Consider the following 19,377-nt stretch of genomic DNA (forward strand, 5'->3'; position numbering starts at 1 on the left):
TTGTGTAAGCCTGAAGCATTGTGATAATTTGTCCAATAATTTAGGTCAAGGAAATTATATTAATGAAAAAGGGTTTGGGAAATTTCAGTTCAACTGATCATGAGCGTCATTAAAACCTCAATTAATTTATCCAGGAAATACTATCTGCTGATTCCTCTGCCTTGGAAAAGTGCACAAACGCACCCACAAACGTAAATGATCAAAAACCGCTTTGAAATTTGACAGGTAATTCCGAGCTCTGGCCTGTAAGAGTTCTTTTAGTTCCGCTCCCTGATTCCCCATTTTTAGGCTTGAGAAAGCAGATGTGAACCCTTATTGTTTGGAAAGACTAGAAGAGGAAAATAAAATGTTTTTAAATCATGCAATTGTAAGCAGGCAGAAAAAAAGAGTTAGCCCTCAAACTTGAATCAGTTCTGCAATGAAATAATGTCCAGTTGAAAGTTAAGTTGTGAAAATGGAGGGATTTTTCCTGGCCTCAACTAAGACTATTTTGATGGTTGCAGTTAAAAACTACGGCTTATGGTGCAAATATTTCTTCCGTTACTTTGTAGGCATCGTATTGCGAATAGAAATGCACCAAAAGTCAATCTCAGACAAATTCTGGGAGTGAATAGTCAATCCCATAAATTTGGGACTGGGGTTTTAATCCCAGCTCAGCAACGTGTCTGCTGTGTGACCTTGGGCAAGTCACTGAACTTTTCTGTGCTTCTGTTTCATTCATTCAATCGTATTTATTGAGCGCTTACTGTGTGCAGAGCACTCTACTAAGCGCTTGGGAAGTACAAGTTGGCAACATATAGAGACGGTTCCTACCCAACAACGGGCTCGCAGTTTTCTCATCTGTAAAATGGAAATTAAATCCCCCTCCATCCTACTAGACGGTGAGCCCCATGAAAGACAGGGGGTGTTCCAGCCTCATTTTCTTGTATGTCCCCCAGCAATTAATACAGTGCATGGCACGTAGTAAGCACTTAATAAGTACCATTAAAAAGATACAATTAATTGTATCTAAGCACTGGGGTAAGACACAGGTTAATCAGATCAAACATAGTCCCTGTCACACATGGGTCTCAGAGACTGATGGAGAAGTAGAGCAGGTATTGAATCCCCATTTTACAGTTGAGAAAACAGGCACAGGAAAGTTAAGTAATTTACCCAAAGTTACAAATCAGGGAAGTGCCGGAGCTGGACTTCTAGTTATCACCCCATATCCCTCCTACCATTCCTTTCCAAACTCCTTGAACGAGTTGTCTACACACGCTGCCTTGAATTCCTCAACACCAACTCTCTCCTCGACCCCCTCCAGTCTGGCTTCCGTCCCCTACATTCCACGGAAACTGCCCTCTCAAAGGTCACCAATGACGTCCTGCTTGCCAAATCCAATGGCTCCTACTCTATCCTAATCCTCCTCGACCTCTCAGCTGCCTTTGACACTGTGGACCACCCCCTTCTCCTCAACACGCTATCTGACCTTGGCTTCACAGACTCCGTCCTCTCCTGGTTCTCCTCTTATCTCTCCAGTCATTCATTCTCAGTCTCTTTTGCAGGCTCCTCCTCCCCCTCCCATCTCCTTACTGTGGGGGTTCCCCAAGGTTCAGTGCTTGGTCCCCTTCTGTTCTCGATCTACACGCACTCCTTTGGTGACCTCATTCACTCTCACGGCTTCAACTATCATCTCTACGCTGATGACACCCAGATCTACATCTCTGCCCCTGCTCTCTCCCCCTCTCTCCAGGCTCTCATCTCCTCCTGCCTTCAGGACATCTCCATCTGGATGTCTGCCCGCCACCTAAAACTCAACATGTCCAAGACTGAACTCCTTGTCTTCCCTCCCAAACCCTGCCCTCTCCCTGACTTTCCCAACTCTATTGACGGCACTACCATCCTTCCCGTCTCACAAGCCCGCAACCTTGGTGTCATCCTCGACTCCGCTCTCTCATTCACCCCTCACATCCAAGCCGTCACCAAAACCTGCTGGTCTCAGCTCCGCAGCATTGCCAAGATCCGCCCTTTCCTCTCCATCCAAACCGCTACCCTGCTCGTTCAAGCTCTCATCCTATCCCGTCTGGACTACTGCATCAGCCTTCTCTCGGATCTCCCATCCTCGTGTCTCTCCCCACTTCAATCCACACTTCATGCTGCTGCCCGGATTGTCTTTGTGCAGAAACGCTCTGGGCATGTTACTCCCCTCCTCAAAAATCTCCAATGACTACCAATCAATCTGTGCATCAGGCAGAAACTCCTCACCCTGGGCTTCAAGACTGTCCATCACCTCACCCCCTCCTACCTCACCTCCCTTCTCTCCTACTCCAGCCCAGCCCGCACCCTCCGCTCCTCCGCCGCTAATCTCCTCACCGTTAGGCCTCGCTCTCGCCTGTCCCGCCATCGACCCCCGGCCCACGTCCTCCCCGGGGCCTGAAATGCCCTCCCTCTGCCCCTCCACCAAGCTAGCTCTCTTCCTCCCTTCAAGGCCCTACTGAGAGCTCACCTCCTCCAGGAGGCCTTCCCAGACTGAGCCCCTTCCTTCCTCTCCCCCTTGTCCCCCCTCCATCCCCCCATCTTACCAACTTCCCTTCCCCACAGCACCTGTATATATGTATATATGTTTGTACATATTACTCTATTTATTTATTTTACTTGTACATATCTATTCTATTTATTTTATTTTGTTAGTATATTTGGTTTTGTTCTCTGTCTCACCCTTTTAGACTGTGAGCCCACTGTTGGGTAGGGACTGTCTCTATATGTTGCCAACTTGTACTTCCCAAGCACTTAGTACAGTGCTCTGCACACAGTAAGTGCTCAATAAATATGATTGATTGATTGATTGACTTAGAAACCAGACCTTTAAACCTCGGTCTTTGCTTGTTCCACTAAGTCACGTGACTTTTACTTCTCTCAAATGCATTGTCTTCTTTCAATCGGAAGCTACGATAGAAAGCAGATGACATTCTCTCACTGCCAGGTTGCTAATGGAAATGATAAAGTTGCAGAAAATGACTCCTGATGTTGAGAAACATCAAAGTCTTTATTTTCGATTCCACAATGGAGTCAATATGGGTTATTACATTTCTATTAAAATATTTATTTCAAAATGTACTAGTAAGATGTGATCTTCTATTTCCATACTTTTAGATTTGTACATGTAAGCTTTTAAATCGACTTGATTTTTCAAAAAATGACCTGCTAATTGTTTTTGATTACTTTAAGATGTTCCAGAAAAGGGAATTAACTTGTGTCAGTTACAAATATGAATAAGCAACCATCATCTGAAAATTGACTTTAGCTTTATTCCTTTAACCCTTAGGCTATTGACTTTACATTAAATGGTATGTTCTAAGTTTTGCATTTTAAATGTCATGGAACATGTTGATCTCTATATTCATTGAAGTGTTGTCACAGTTCATCGCAACAGTTCTAGGTTGATGGCAAATGAAAAGAAAATCAATCAATCAGCGATATTGATTGAGCACTTAAGGGCTGGGGAGAGTACAATGGCATAATTGGATCTTTGGAAGGCTCATTAGGAGCAACTAAAAGGACAATGAAGCTCTAGTAGAACATTTATATAAGGATTAAATGAAAATTCTCCCCATGCCTAGGCAGGAGGAAGGAAGGTAGGTCTTTGAAAATTATAGTACCCTTTTCTAGAATGATAGGGCTAGGACGGATATCTTGTCATCTTGTGATCTAGTCCTGTATTCATGTCTTATATTTATTTTTTCAAAGATCTCGGGAGTACAACTTCGTAATTTATCTGAGCAGTCTATTTCAGTGCAGCATTTTATTGTCCGGATGGTCTTAAAACATCAGTCATTAATTTTCAGTTTAACTGTCCTCCGCAATTTCACCCATCCCTTATGTTTTGGTTATCCTTTGACAATGGGAACAATTTGTATATACACCAGCGCTTAGGAGGGTACCTGGCACATAATAAGGGATTAAAATTATTTAAACAAAAACAAACAGCTCAACATCTTCCTCAAAAACCAATTTATATTCTGGAATTGTCGCTCCTCCTTAATCAGCCTAAGTCTTTTCATCTTTCCTCAGAGTCTGATTAAAGATGGGCTACTTACTGGAATAGTTTTAGTACATTATTGCTTCAGTTCAGTAACCTAGAGGGCATCTGAATCGCAGGGAGGTTGGAGATGACCAGACAGCATAAGACAAGACATTAAAATGGATTAGGGATAGGGGAGTAGAAGAGTGTAAGTATAATTAGATTGGAAATGAGAATATTTGCATGAGTAATGTGGAGCTGTTGGTAAGATGAATGAATGCTCAACATACAATTCTGATGGGTCCCTTCGCCAGCCTCTCTGTGACTGATGTAAGCACTTGAGGAGGGCAGATTGTCCATTAAAGTAGACCTTCATCTGCCTCTTGGCCTGTACTTTCAGGACCCACATTTCAACAGTGACCACTGCATGGAAAGGCTTGCAGACCTTTATCTAGTCAGTCAATCGTATTTATTGGGCACTTACTACGGGCAGAGAATTGTACTAAGCCCTCGGGTGAGTAGAAGCAGTGTGGCTCAGTGGAAAGAGCCCGGGCTTTGGAGTCAGAGTTCATGGGTTCAAATCCTGGCTCTGCTAATTGTCAGCTGTGTGACTCTGGGCAAGTCACTTAACTTCTCAGTGCCTCAGTTCCCTCATCTGTAAAATGGGGATTAAGACTATGAGCCCCTGTGGGACAACCTGATCACCTTGTAACCTCCCCCGTGCTTAGAACAATGCTTTGCACATAGTAAGCACATACTGAATGTCATTATTATTACTATTATTATTATTATTAGAATCAATATAATAGAAACATTCCCTCCCCAAAGTGAGCCTGTTTCAGATTCAGGCTGAAAGGCAGTGCCACTGGGAACACTGAAATCCTTTCTCCAGAGAAGAGACTGTCTTTAAGATCCTTTCCCCTGACCATACATCCCCCATCTGTCCTTCCTCCCAGGATCATCCTGTATGTCCATCTTGTACTACCACCGGCCACAAGGGCCCAACTGCCAGCAGACCTCTGTATTGTCTTCGGTAAAATGCACTGTGGCCACATCAACCTGCCTCCCTACCACTCCACCTCCACTTTCTGGATGGCTGCTACTTCGGGCTCAAGGACACCAGGGTGGGCTGTGAGTGGTGGTCCTGCAGGTTTAGGTAGGGAAAAGAAGTGGATTTTGGCAGTTTGATTGGAGAGGAAAGGGAGGATTTTAGCAATTTGTGAAGATAAGCCTGGCAGGATTTGGTAACAGATTGAATATGTGGGTTTAAAAGAAAAGGGATGAGTCGAGGGTAATGCTAAGGCTATGGTCCTTTGTAGTGTTGTCTACAGTGAAGGTAAAGACGGGGAGGACAGGACCTGGGTGGGAAGATGAGGTCTGTTTTGGCTATGTTAAATTGGTGGTGTCAGTGGGACATCCAAGAAGAGATGTCCTGATGGCAGGAGAAAATATGAGACTGTGGAGAAGAAGAGAGGTGGAGGCTAGAAAGGTAGACCTGGGAATCATCCCCATAGAGATGGTAGTTGAAACCTCAAGTAAATATGAGTTTTCCAAGTGAGTTGGTGGAGATGGAGACTGGAAGAGAACCCTGAACTGAGCCTTCAGGGACTCCCATAGAGTATGAGAGATAGAAGAGGAGCCCATGAAAGAGATTCAGAAGGTGCAGCCAGAGAGATAGGAGGACCAAAAGAGATGAGTCAAAGATTACAGGCTTGTGAGACAGGGAGGATGGCGGTGCTGTCTAGAATAATGGGAAGTCATGGGGAGGACAGGGAAAGACAGGATTGGAATGCGGTTTTAGGAAATAAAGATGAGTTCAGTTTTCACATGAGTTTGAGATGCTGGTGGGACATCAAGCGGAGATGTCCTGGAGTTATAAGAAGAAATGGTGTTACCAGTCGAGTTAAGAAGTTAGAGCTAGAGAGAGAGATTTGGTAGTCATTCTCATAGAGAGGGTAGCTGAAACCATGTGAGCAGATGAGCTGGCCAAGAGAGTGGGTTTACACTCCACTCTCTTTTATTTTAAGAGAGTAGATACCTAGAACAAAGCTTTTGGTGGTGTCCTTGATAAAAGGATGAGAGACAGAGGAGCCAGGAAAACAAACTGAGGAGTAGTCAGATATAAGGAGAGAAACAGGATAGTAATAATAATGCTAACAATAATAACTGTGCTATGTGTTAAGCACTTACTTTGCGCCAAACACCGTACTAAGTGCTGGGGTAGATACAAGCTAATCAAGTTAGACACAGTCCATGTCCCACATGGGGCTCACAGTCTTAGTTCCCATTTCACAAATGAGGTAACTGAATCACAGAGAGGTTGTCATCATCATCATCATCAATCGTATTTATTGAGCGCTAACTGTGTGCAGAGCACTGTACTAAGCACTTGGGAAGTACAAGTTGGCAACATATAGAGACAGTCCCTACCCAGCAGTAGGCTCACAGTCTAAAAGGGGGAGACAGAGAACAAAACCAAACGTACTAACAAAATAAAATAAATAGAATAGATATGTACAAGTAAAATAAATAAATAGAGTAATAAATATGTATAAAACATATATACATATATACAGGTGCTGTGGGGAAGGGAAGGAGGTAAGATGGGGGGGATGGAGAGGGGGACGAGGGGGAGAGGAAGGAAGGGGCTCAGTCTGGGAAGGCCTCCTGGAGGAGGTGAGCTCTCAGTAGGGCCTTGAAGGGAGGAAGAGAGCTAGCTTGGCGGATGGGCAGAGGGAGGGCATTCCAGGCCCGGGGTATGACGTGGGCCGGGGGTCGATGGCGGGACAGGTGAGAACGAGGTACGATGAGGAGATTAGCGGCAGAGGAGCGGAGGGTGTGGGCTGGGCTGTAGAAGGAGAGAAGGGAGGTGAGGTAGGAGGGGGCGAGGTAATGGACAGCCTTGAAGCCCAGGGTGAGGAGTTTTTGCCTGATGCGCAGTTTGATTGGTAGCCACTGGAGATTTTTGAGGAGGGGAGTAATATGCCCAGAATGTTTCTGGACAAAAATAATCTGGGCAGTAGCATGAAGTATGGATTGAAGTGGGGAGAGACACGAGGATGGGAGATCCGAGAGAAGGCTGATGCAGTAGTCCAGACGGGATAGGATGAGAGCTTGAATGAGCAGGGTAGCGGTATGGATGGAGAGGAAAGGGCGGATCTTGGCAATGTTGCGGAGCTGAGACCGGCAGGTTTTGGTGACGGCTTGGATGTGAGGGGTGAATGAGAGAGCAGAGTCGAGGATGACACCAAGTTTGCGGGCTTGTGAGACGGGAAGGATGGTAGTGCCGTCAACGGAGATGGGAAAGTCAGGGAGAGGGCCAGGTTTGGGAGGGAAGACAAGGAGTTCAGTCTTCAACATGTTGAGCTTTAGGTGGCGGGCAGACATCCAGATGGAGATGTCCTGAAGGCAGGAGGAGATGTGAGCCTGGAGAGAGGGGGAGAGAGCAGGGGCAGAGATGTAGATCTGGGTGTCATCAGCGTAGAGATGATAGTGGAAGCCGTGGGAGTGAATGAGGTCACCAAGGGAGTGCGTGTAGATCGAGAACAGGAGGGCCAAGCACTGAACCTTGGGGAACCCCCACGGTAAGAGGATGGGACGGGGAGGAGGAGCCTGCAAAAGAGACTGAGAAAGAACGACCGGAGAGATAAGAGGAGAACCAGGAGAGGACGGAGTCTGTGGAGCCAAGGTCAGATAGCGTGTTGAGGAGAAGGGGGTGGTCATGGTGTCGAAGGCAGCTGAGAGGTCGAGGAGGATTAGGACAGAGTAGGAGCCGTTGGATTTGTCAAGCAGGAGGTCATTGGTGACCTTTGAGAGGGCAGTTTCCGTGGAATGTAGGGGACGGAAGCCAGACTGGAGGGGGTCGAGGAGAGAGTTGGTGTTGAGGAATTCTAGGCAGCGAGTGTAGACAACTCGTTCAAGGAGTTTGGAAAGGAATGGTAGGAGAGATATGGGGCAATAACTAGAAGGTGAGGTGGGGCCAAGAGAGGGTTTTTTTTAGGACGGGAGAGACATGGGCATGTTTGAAGGCAGAGGGGAAGGAACAAGTGAAGAGTGAGCGGTTGAGGATGGAAGTTAAGGAGGGGAGAAGGGATGGAGCGAGAGATTTCATGAGATGAGAGGGACTTGGCCAAGGTCACACAGCAGATGAGTGGCTGAGCTGGGATTAGAATCCAGGTTCTCTGCCTCCCTGGCCCTTGCTCTTTCCAGAAGGCCACGTTGCTTCCCAGTGTTACGGTTTTAGTAAAACTGAAGGCTGATGATGTTTCAAAGAAAGGGTTTATGGTGTCAGTATAATGGAGAGAGTGAGGAGAATCAGGGTGGCTATAGTCCTTTGGAGTTAGCTATAAATAGGTCATTGGTGACCTTGGAGAGAGCAGTCTTGGAGTGGAGGAATCAAAAGGGTTGAGAATAGAATGGGTGGCGGGAGGGAGGAAATTAAGGCAGAGGGTGTATACAGCCTGTTTTAGCAGCTTGGATAAGAATCAGTGGTATTTATTGAGCACTTACTATGTGCAATGCACCATAATAAGTGCTTGGAAGAGTCCAATACAACAGAGTTGGCAGACACATTCGCTGCCCACAAGGGAAGGAGTTGGTGCTGTAGCTGGAGATGGAGAGAGTACTTTTCTTAAAATGGGGAAGACTTGCCCATGTTTGAAGGCAGAAGAGAGGGAGCCATTAGAGGTGAGGGAAAGAATGAAAGTAGAGGTAAGTGATTTTATGAGGTGAGAGAAGATAGGGTCAGAGTCAGGTAGGTGTAGGATTGAATTTAAGGAGCAGACAGATTTTAGCATACAGAGTGGATGCAGGAGAAGGATAAAGAAGAAGCCACATGGACTAGTAGATAGGACATGGGCCTGCGTGTCAGAAGGACCTGGGTTCTAATCCTAGCTCTACCAGTTGTCTGCTGTATATCCTTGGGCAAGTCACTTCACTTCTCTGAACCTCAGCTACCTCATGTGTAAAATGGGGATTAAGACGTGAGTCACAGGACCTGGATCACGTCCAACCTGTAGCTCGTATCTACCCCAACACTTATTACAGTGCCTGGCACATAGTAAGCATGCAACAAATGCTATTAAAAAAAAACAGGAAGCAGCAGTGGAATTTAACAGGTGATGTGGAGAGATGGGAAAGTTTATACCAGATAGATTCGATCTTTCCAACAAAGTTTTTGGTGAGGTTACCAAGGATTGGGAAGGCAGTGGTGAGGGGATTGGAAACTTCAAGAGAGAGTTGAAAGTTTGGAAGATCTGGTTGGGATTGCGGGTGTATGAGTCAGTGAGTGAAGAACAGAAGATGTGTCAAGCAAAAGCCAGAGTTAATCATTCAATCGTATTCAGTGATTACTGTGTGTGGTGCACTGTACTAAGAGCTTGGGAGAGTACCACAGAGGTGGTAGACACAGTCCCTGCCCACAAAAGGCTTACAGTCTAGAGGGGGGAGACAGACATTAATATAAATTACGGATATATACGTAAGTATTGTGGGACTGAGGAGGAGTGAGTTAAGGGAGCAAATCCAGGTGCAAGGGCGATGCAGAAGGAAGTGGGAGAAGAGGAAATGAGAGGCTTAGTCAGTGAAGGCTTCTTGGAGGAGATGCGCCATCAATAAGCCTTTGAAGGTGGGGAGACTGTCAGATATGAAGGGGCAGGGTGTTCCAGGGCAGAGGCAAGATGTGGGCAAGAGGTCAGCGGTGACATGAGCCTAAATCATGTAAAGTTGTAATTGAAGTCGACCCAGAGCCTGGATTAACATGAGCTGCATGGATGCAGGAGTGGAGGAAATGGAATGTGGCAGTGAGAGGGTGAGAATGACAAAGAGAGGTTGGGGTAAATCGCAGTTGGTGGGGAGGTTGGAGTTGAGGGTTGTGAATCTATGGATATGGAGAGTAGGTAAGGGTTCAGGTCACTTCGATGGCCACGGATAAGCAGAGTCTGGAAGGTTGCAACAGGGGGTGAGGTCTGAATTTGAGGGAAAGGGGGTGTGGGAGAGGTGGTGGGTTAGAAGGTTATGATCGGCAAGTGGCAGGACAGAGTTGGTGAGGATAAAAGTGAGGCATTGTTTGGAGATGATTAGATCAATATTCCCAAGCTGGTGATTGGCTGATGTTGGGTGTAGGAACAGGTCAGCAGAGGAGAAGATGTAGGTGACTGGGGAGTCACTGGGGGGTGGGGGCAGTGGTCATTAATGTGGAGCTTGAAATCCACAGAAAAGTAGTATATCTTAGTGGATAGAGAATGGGCCTGGCAATCAGAAGGCCCTTGGGTTCTGATCCTGGCTCTACCCCCTTGCCTGCTGGATGACCATGAGCAAGTCACTTCTCTGCTCTGTACCTCAGTAACTCGTCTGTGAAATGGGGATGAAGAAGACTGTGAGCCCCATGTGGGACAGGGACTGTATCCAGTCTGATTACCTTGTATCTACCCCAGTGCTTAGAACAGTGCTTGATCCTTAGTAACAAATACCATCGTCACAGGAATTAGAGTGGGAGAAAGGAGGGAGAGCAAGAAAGTGACAAAATCATCAACAGAAAAAATGCAGAGAACAGTAAATAACAGCAGCTAGTAGCTGTATAAGGTCATAGAAATGCACAATGTGGAATTGAAAGAAAGAGAAAAAGGGAGAGAGAACAAGAGCAACATTAAGGATCAAGGAGAAGGGAACCCATTTTCTCATGAGCTGTTTTCAGAAGGTGTTTATCGGGAAGGAGGTTTTGAGAAAGGGCAGGAGAGCAACAGGGATGTGCAGTGGGAGAAGTTAAATGCAGAAGACAATGCAAGACTGTAGGGCTGTGAGACGCTGGGGTAAATTTGGTAGATTTCAGAGGCATCCATACAGAAGTGATATGTCAAGTTATTTGAGCTTCCCAAGAGGATGAGTGTAGAGCTCCTTATCCTTCCACCCAAACCCTGTCCTCTCCCTGTCATTCCCATCAATGTAGATGGCACCACCATCCTTCCCATCTCACAAGCCCGTAATTGTGGCATTATCCCTGGTTCCTCTCTCTCATTCAACCCACATATTCAATCCGTCACCAAATCCTGTTGGTCTCACCTTTACAACATAGCTAGAATCCACCCTTTCCTCTCCATCCAAAACTGCCTACACGTTGATACAATCGCTCATCCTATCCCACCTAGATTTCTGAATCAGCCTGCTTGCTGACTTCCCAACCTCCCATCTCTCCCCACTCCAGTCCAGACTTCACTCCGCTTCCTGGATCATCTTTCTACAAAAACACTCAGGGTATGTCACCCCTCTCAAAAAATCTCCAGTGGTTGCCCTTGCACCTCTGTATCAAACAAAAACTCCTTACCATTGGCTTTAAAGCACTCTATCACCTTGCCCCCTCCTACCTCACCCTGTTTCTTTCCTTCTACAACCCAGCCCGCATACTTCACTCTTCATCATCATCATCATCAATCGTATTTATTGAGCGCTTACTATCAATCAATCAATCAATCAATCGTATTTATTGAGCGCTTACTATGTGCAGAGCACTGTACTAAGCGCTTGGGAAGTACAAATTGGCAACATATAGAGACAGTCCCTACCCAACAGTGGGCTCACAGTCTAAAAGGGGGCTAACCTTCTCCCTATGCCCCCAGCTCACCTGTCTCACTGCCGATCCCTGGCCTATCACTATCTCTGGTCTGGAACGCCCTCCCTCCTCAAATCTGACAGACACTTACTCTCCCCCCATTCAAAGCCTTACTGAAGGACATATCTCCTCCAACAGGCCTTCCTAGACTATGCCCTACTTTTCTTCAACTCTCACTCCCTTCTGTGTCACCCCGACTTGCTCCCTTTCCTCCTCCCACCACCCCCAGCACTTATATATAATATTGATGTCTGCCTCCCCTTCCCCCGCCAACCCCGCAGACTGTGAGCTCAGTGTGGGCAGGGAATGTCATTGTTTATTTTTGTATTGTAATTTCCCAAGTGCTTAATACAATGCTCTGCACACAGTAAGCGCTTAATAAATACGAATGAATGAATGAGTGCAAAGAGGAAATAATTCCTATCAGAGTCCTTTGGGATGCCAATTGAAAGTATAAAGGAGAAGCAGGCAGAGAGTATCATGCCAGTGAAACCAAAGTAGGAAAAAGAGTTTGGGAGAAGGGAGTGTCAACAATACTGAAAGGAGCCAAGAGGTCAAGGAGGATTAAACAGGGTGGGGTCATTTAATTTGGCCAAAAGGATGTTATGGGAATGAAGTAAAGTGAAGGGAAGAAAACTAGTTAGCACCTGACAGACCAGAATGTCACATTTCAAAGAGAAAGGAGCCATTATTTTTGAGCAGAAGATTCAAGAGGATTTCACGACATACGCAACAGTGGAAAAGCTCTACAAATCAAAAATCAATCATATTCAGTGAGTACTAACTGTGTGCAGAGCACTGTACTAAGTACTTTGGAAAGTACAGTACAGCAATAAAGAGAGACAATCCCTGCCCACATTGAGCTCACAGTCTTATTAGCGTCATTGACAATCTTTCATACAGTCCTTTAGGACTTTTGTATGCTTCCGATTGTGCTTTTGGAGGCAGCTATACATTTAGACGTGTAGAAGACCGTAAAACATTTCAAAGAGTTACAGGCTGAAAAAAAAAACCTGAAAAAAGCTGGCTACTCAACAGCCATTATTAGAAATGCCCTATTCATAACCAAATATTTTTCAGCCACATAAATTGATGTTATAATCCAATTCTGCTTCCTAGGCAGTGAGGGTACCATCTAATTGATATGGCCAGGGAATCAAAACCAAATTATGTTTTCTGTAACAGTGAGAGACTGTGGTTAAAATAGGAGTCATATTTAATATCAAAAAATGAGCTACAGAGGTTTAGGAGTATCCATCCTTCTATGTGGCTCTGAGAGACAGACTTGCCACCAAAAGGGATCATACAGTTTTTCAAGCAATGACTATTGGTTTTCATTCATATCAATGGTATTTACTGAGCACTTACATGTTCAGAGCACTGTTTTAGGCACTTGGGAAAGTACAATACAAAAGAGTTAGTAGATTCATTCCCTGCCTTCCAGGACCTTACAGTCTAGAGGAATTTGGAAATGTGGAAAGTATTGTCCCTCATATGTAAAGCTTTTAAGGTACATCCTTGGGCCAAGTTAGGATCTCAGCCTTAGTAGTGTCATTCAAAGGTGAATTAATATATTAGTTCAAAAGTAGAGGTTTTGTGTGACAGATTTACATGAATGCCAATAAATCCCATTAATTATTGCAAACCAATTTGAATTTTGCCCATTATTCATCAACCAGTGGTATTTATTGAGCACTGCTCTTGTACTTAGTAAAGAACAACAGGAGCAAGGCACAGAACCCTGACCTCAAGAAGCTTACACCCTAATGAGAGAGATAGACAAAATTGTCTGAAAATAGTGGGACCAGAAGAAAACAAGATAGTCAAAACAGGTAGTAATACAAATATATCAGCATGAACTAGCTCAATAAATGATTCAGTATTCAGTAACTAAATAAACACACACACACATACACGTACATAAGTACTGAGACTAGGTATAAAATACATAGGTGCTAAAGGTGGCTATTAGTTTAATATTACTACCTGTTACTACTGTTAATATGACTACTACTACTAGTTTAATATTACCACCTGTGTATATGTATATATGTTTGTACATATTTATTACTCTATTTATTTATTTATTTTACTTGTACATATCTATTCTATTTATTTTATTTTGTTAGTATGTTTAGTTTTGTTCTCTGTCTCCCCCTTCTAGACTGTGAGCCCATGGTTGTAGGGACTGTCTCTATATGTTGCCAATTTGTACTTCCCAAGCACTTAGTACAGTGCTCTGCACACAGTAAGCACTCAATAAATACGATTGATTGATTGATTGATTACTAACGTGTTGTGGATTAATCAAGGAAGGTTGCCTGAAGGAAGTTAGCTCTTAGGCAGGCTTTGAAGATGGGAAGAGCTTAAGTTTGGTGGATTTGTGGCATGGGGATCCAGATCAGAAACTCCAAGAGGCCAGAGAAATGAATTTAGAGTGAGATACTGGAGGAAGGTGGTGGAGAAGAATGAAGAGTACAAACTGGGGAATAGTAGACAAACAGAAACCAGAACATTGGTTTATCTGGAAAGAGCTCACATTCCACCCCACACCTACATCAGTGCTTTATCAGATAAAGGATAAAAGCAATGCACCATAATTGGGGAGAGCCTACTGCCCCACAAAATGTGGAATGTTGGTCAGACCAGAGTTGCTGCTCTTGCTATGTGATTGCAACTGGCTATTCGGCTGCACCTTGAGCATCCTGAAGCTCTATTCCTGTAGCCATAGTACTTTCACTTTGTTTTTGCATTTGTCCCTTTATCTCCATCCTTCTCTTTTCTGTTGTTTTAGTTTTTTCCTTGTGTGTCTGCTGCCAGTCTCCTCTCTCCCTTAATTTTTAGATTGTAAACGCCTTGAGAACCAGGAACCCTAATTCCCACCCATGTATTCTATTCCAGCATTTGGGAAAATGAATGGCACACAGCAAGCACTTGATGAATTTTACTACTACTACTACTGCTACTGCTACTGCTACTACTACTACTACTACTACTACTATTAGTAAAGATATTCATTGAACACCCATTGGGTGCAATGTATTGTACTAAGCACTTGTAAAAGTAAAACAGAAGCATGAAATAATAATAATAATAATAATAATAATAATAATAATAATTATAATAACGGCTTTTGTTAAGCGCTTACTATGTGCAACACACTGTTCTAAGCTCTGGGAGGATACGAGGTGATCATGTTGTTACATGTGGGACTCACAGTCTTAATCTCCATTTTACAGATGAGGCAACTGAGGCACAGAGAAGCTAAGTGACTTGCCCAAAGTCACAGAGCTGACAAGTGGTGAAGTCAGAATTAGAACCCATGACCTCTGACTCCCAAGCCCGTGCTCTTTCCACTGAGCCATGCTGCTTCCCTTAATGGGTTCCCAACCCAAAAGGTGTTTCTCTACTAAGAGGGGAAAGTTAGCTGTATGGCATAGTGGATAGAGCCTGGGAGTCAGAAGGTCTTGGTTCTAATCCCAGCTCTGCCACATGTCTGCTGTGTGACCCGTGGCAAGTCACTTCACTTCCCAGTGCTTCAGTTACCTCATCTGTAAAATGGGCATTGAGACTGTGAGCGCCATGTGGGACAGGGACTGTGTCCAACCCGATGGGCTTGTATCCACCCCAGCACTAAGTACAGTGGTTGGCACCTAGTAAGTGCTTAACAAATTCTGCAATTATTATTATAAAATGGTAGTATAAATGTCATTAAAATACTAACTCATAATCATAGCAATTTGCTGAAAGGAAATTAAGGAAACGGACTTAAGAAAATGTTAAAATTCATTGATGCAAATATAAAGTGCCTGGGGTTCTCAGGCACCTTAGAATCCGATGGGAAATATTAAAAGGTTTTGATTATCACTAAAAGGCAGTCATCATCATGCAACAGTTCCTCAATAGCTGCCTCAAAGACAGAGTATGCTCCAGGCAGGTGCTGGAATACAGGTGTCTTGGTGATTATTTAAGTCCTGTGGCATTTTTTTAGGACATTATATATTGCAGAAGAGCTAGGACAAATTTTGAAGCAATGGTTCCCTGGCTTAGTACAGTACTTGGAACACAGTAAGCTCTTAATACCAGTTATTACAACTATCCCTAATAGATTTTTGTAGGACCTCCTCCGATCAAGGTCTTTACTATGTTTCTTGTCTTCACTAGAGTAAATGACACCTTCAAGACATGGTTCACATTTTGGCCCATTTTCTACCTCTGCTGTGTTCTTCCCAAATTGACAAGATTTTTTCTTTGTCTCTGAGGTGTCAACATTGTTTTGGTAATCTGCATGAGCCTGTTCAGTTATCACATCATTAGAATTGTTTGCCTCCATAATCTTCTTTCAAAAATCAGATTGAGACAACACCAACCAAATAAATTGCAGCCATAACAGTTGTGACTTCTATTAACTTTTTATTTTAAGTAGCTAAGAATGGTGTGCTCTTTCAGATTTTTTGGTCCATAGTACTTCTAGTCCTCTGAATGGTAATAATTACGTTTATTGAAATATTGCATTGTTAAAGCGGAGGCACAGCAGGGAAAGGGCGACCTTAATTTAACAACGTTTGCTGCAGTGATGTAATTCCTTGGAAAATATGAAGTCATTAATGTGAAAATTCTCCTAGTTTTGTCAACTTCTAAAGCTATTGATATTCTATGCTGTGTACAGTACAGATTGTATTTACTTAGCAATGTTAGAACCGGAAGAAGGATGCTTGTCATTAACTTGATCTACGTAGTGACTTTATTTACTTCGGACTAAATTATAGGGTGACGTATCTGTTAGCTGGAAGCATTGAAATATGTTAAGCATATCCTTCCATGACCCTATAGACTGGAGTACTCTAAGAAAAAACAGTAGGATTTACTATTTTCTTCTAAAACTAAGCACAGATCTTCAAAATAACAAGAGAAAGTGAATCTCTCAAAGATGAAAGGCTAGTGAAGATTAACTCACAGCACATCTTCAGCATGGGGTTGATTTCAGCTCTGTTTTGCCTTTCCCATGATTTTTCTTTTTCTTAAATATATAACCCAGCAATGGACTTCCTACCATGCTTTCTGAGAATGTCTGGTTATTGTTAAAAAAAAAACCCGAAGATTTTTGTCAGTGTTTTCTCTTCCCTATGGTTGATGAGTATGTATATATGTGACTCTGGGCAAGTCACTTAACTTCTCTGTGCCTCAGTGACCTCATTTGTAAAATGGGGATGAAGACTGTGAGCCCCACCTGGGACAACCTGACTACTTTGTATCTACCCCCAGTGCTTAGAACGGTGCCTGGCACATAGTAAGCACTTAACAGATGCCATTATTATTATTATTATTATTGAAATTTTAGCAGATGATTAATATGTGCATGCTTACCTATATCTTTCTGGTAAAATTATTTGAGCTACCTTGGGGAGTTTTGTTTCTGAGTTGCAGAAAAGTATATCATTTTTCTCCTTTCTTTGTCTAGTGAGGTTGGCGTATAAAGGAACTCAATTCTGAAACTATCGGCCAGTAACTTCTGCCAGGATAAGCAAGAGGTCAGTGGTATGATAGGTAAAATTGAGTAGGTTAGCACTAGAGGATTGAAGTGTGTGGGGTGGGTTGTAGGTCACGAAGGTAAGACCAATCAATCAATCATATTTATTGATCACTCACTTACTGTGTGGTGAGCATTGTTTTAAGTGCATGGAGAGTACAGTATGACAGAACTGGTAAACATGTACCCTGCCGGCAAGGAGCTCACAGTCTCGAGGGGGAGACAGACATTATTACAAATAAATGAATTATGGTTATGTAGTGCTCAATAAATATGACTGACTGACTCACCATCTAAGCTTACTATGGACGCAGTCAATAAGCTCCACATGGCCTATGCCTTCAGGATGGTAATGTGCCAGGGTTTTTCTACTGCAACTGTATTGTACGTGAGCTTGTTGTGGGCAGGGAATGTCACTGTTTATTGTTCATTCATTCATTCAATCATATTTATTGAGCGCTTACTGTGTGCAGAGCACTGTACTAAGCGCTTGGGAAGTACAAGTCAGCGACATATAGAGATGGTCCCTACCCAACAATGGGCTCACAGTCTAGAAGGGGGAGACAGACAACAAAACAAAACATGTGGACAGGTGTCAAGTCATCAGAATAAGTAGAAATAAAGCTAGATGCACATCATGAACAAAATAAATAGAATAGTAAATATGTACATCAGTAAATAATAAATAAATAAACTTATAAATCTGTACAAACATATATACAGGTGCTGTGGGGAGGGGAAGAAGGTAGGGCGACGGTGATGGGGAGGAGGAGAGGAAAAAAGGGCTCCATCTGGGAAGGCCTCCTGGAGGAGGTGAGCTCTCAGTAAGGCTTTGAAGGGAGGAAGAGAGCTAGCTTGGCGGATGTGTGGAAGAAGGGCATTCCAGGCCATCGGGAGGATGTGGGCCAGGGGTTGACGGTGGGACAGGCGAGAACAAGGTACAGTGAGGAGGTTAGCGGCAGAGGAGTGGAGGGTGCGGGCTGGGCTTTAGAAGGAGAGAAGGGAGGTGAGGTAGGAGGGGGCGAGGAGATGGAAAGCCTTGAAGCCGAGAGTGAGGAGTTTTTGCTTGATGCGTAAGTTGACTGGTAGCCACTGGAGATTTTTGAGGAGGGGAGTAACATGCCCAGAGCGTTTCTGCAGAAAGATGATCCGGGCAGCAGCGTGAAGTATAGACTGAAGTGGGGAGAGACAGGAGGATGGGAGATCAGAGAGGAGGCTGATGCAGTAATCCAGTCGGGATGGGATGAGAGATTGAACCAGCAGGGTAGCAGTTTGTTATATTGTACTCTCCCAAATGCTTAGTACAGTGCTGTACACACAGTAAGCGCTTAATAAATACGACAATGAATTGAATGAATGAATCTTCCCAAGTGCTTAGTACAGTGCTGTGCTAACTGACATGAAGTCAGGTGAGAGCTTTCATAGATGGAACGAGCTGCCAAGCTACAATATAAGATCCTTTCCTCTTCCTCCCCCACTGAAAAGACTTAACATTCGGCCTTCTATATGCCTGAATACGTAGAAAGGGATTCTCTGGTCAAAAGTATTGACCATCGAATTATCACCCGTGTCCACCTACATTTCTGGGTCCTCTTCAGGTTACAGCCCGTTCTCTGATCCACTGGTGATAACCAGAATTCCAAGTTTCAATTTTAAAGTGTCTGCTGAGTCATTTCAAGTAAATTATTTGCACCGTGGACAGGCTCCATCTGGAAAATAGTATTTGATTTTAAAGTATAATCAATAATAATGATGATATTTGTTAAGCGCTTACTATGTGCCAAGCACTGTTTTTGATCTCATGCATTGATACAGGCATAGTTCATCTAGAGGCTGGTGGTTGGACTATCTGATCTCATGTCTAGTTATTTCCTTGAATTGATCCTCTGAAAAAAGGGAAGATGTTTGAGAAAGTTGTTCATAGAGTAGCTCTGGTATTAAATCAATCAATCAATCATATTTATTGAGCATTTACTGTGTGCAGAGCACATATCTTGCTTCATCTTGCTATTGGCTAAAGATCACTCCACAGAACAGAATAATTTACAAAACAGTCTAACATTTTCTAGCTTCAAGCTGTTCCAGAAAAAGGGAACAAAGCAGCCAAAGCAGCAGAATCAATCAATCAATCAATCAATCAGTGGTATTTATTGAGCACTTACTGCATGCAGAGCACTGAAGTAAGGGCTTAGGAGAGTGCAATATAACAGAGTTGGTAGGTATGTTCCCTGCCCACAG

The sequence above is a fragment of the Tachyglossus aculeatus genome, chromosome 2, assembly GCF_015852505.1.
Source record: "Tachyglossus aculeatus isolate mTacAcu1 chromosome 2, mTacAcu1.pri, whole genome shotgun sequence".
Classification (NCBI taxonomy): domain Eukaryota; kingdom Metazoa; phylum Chordata; class Mammalia; order Monotremata; family Tachyglossidae; genus Tachyglossus; species Tachyglossus aculeatus.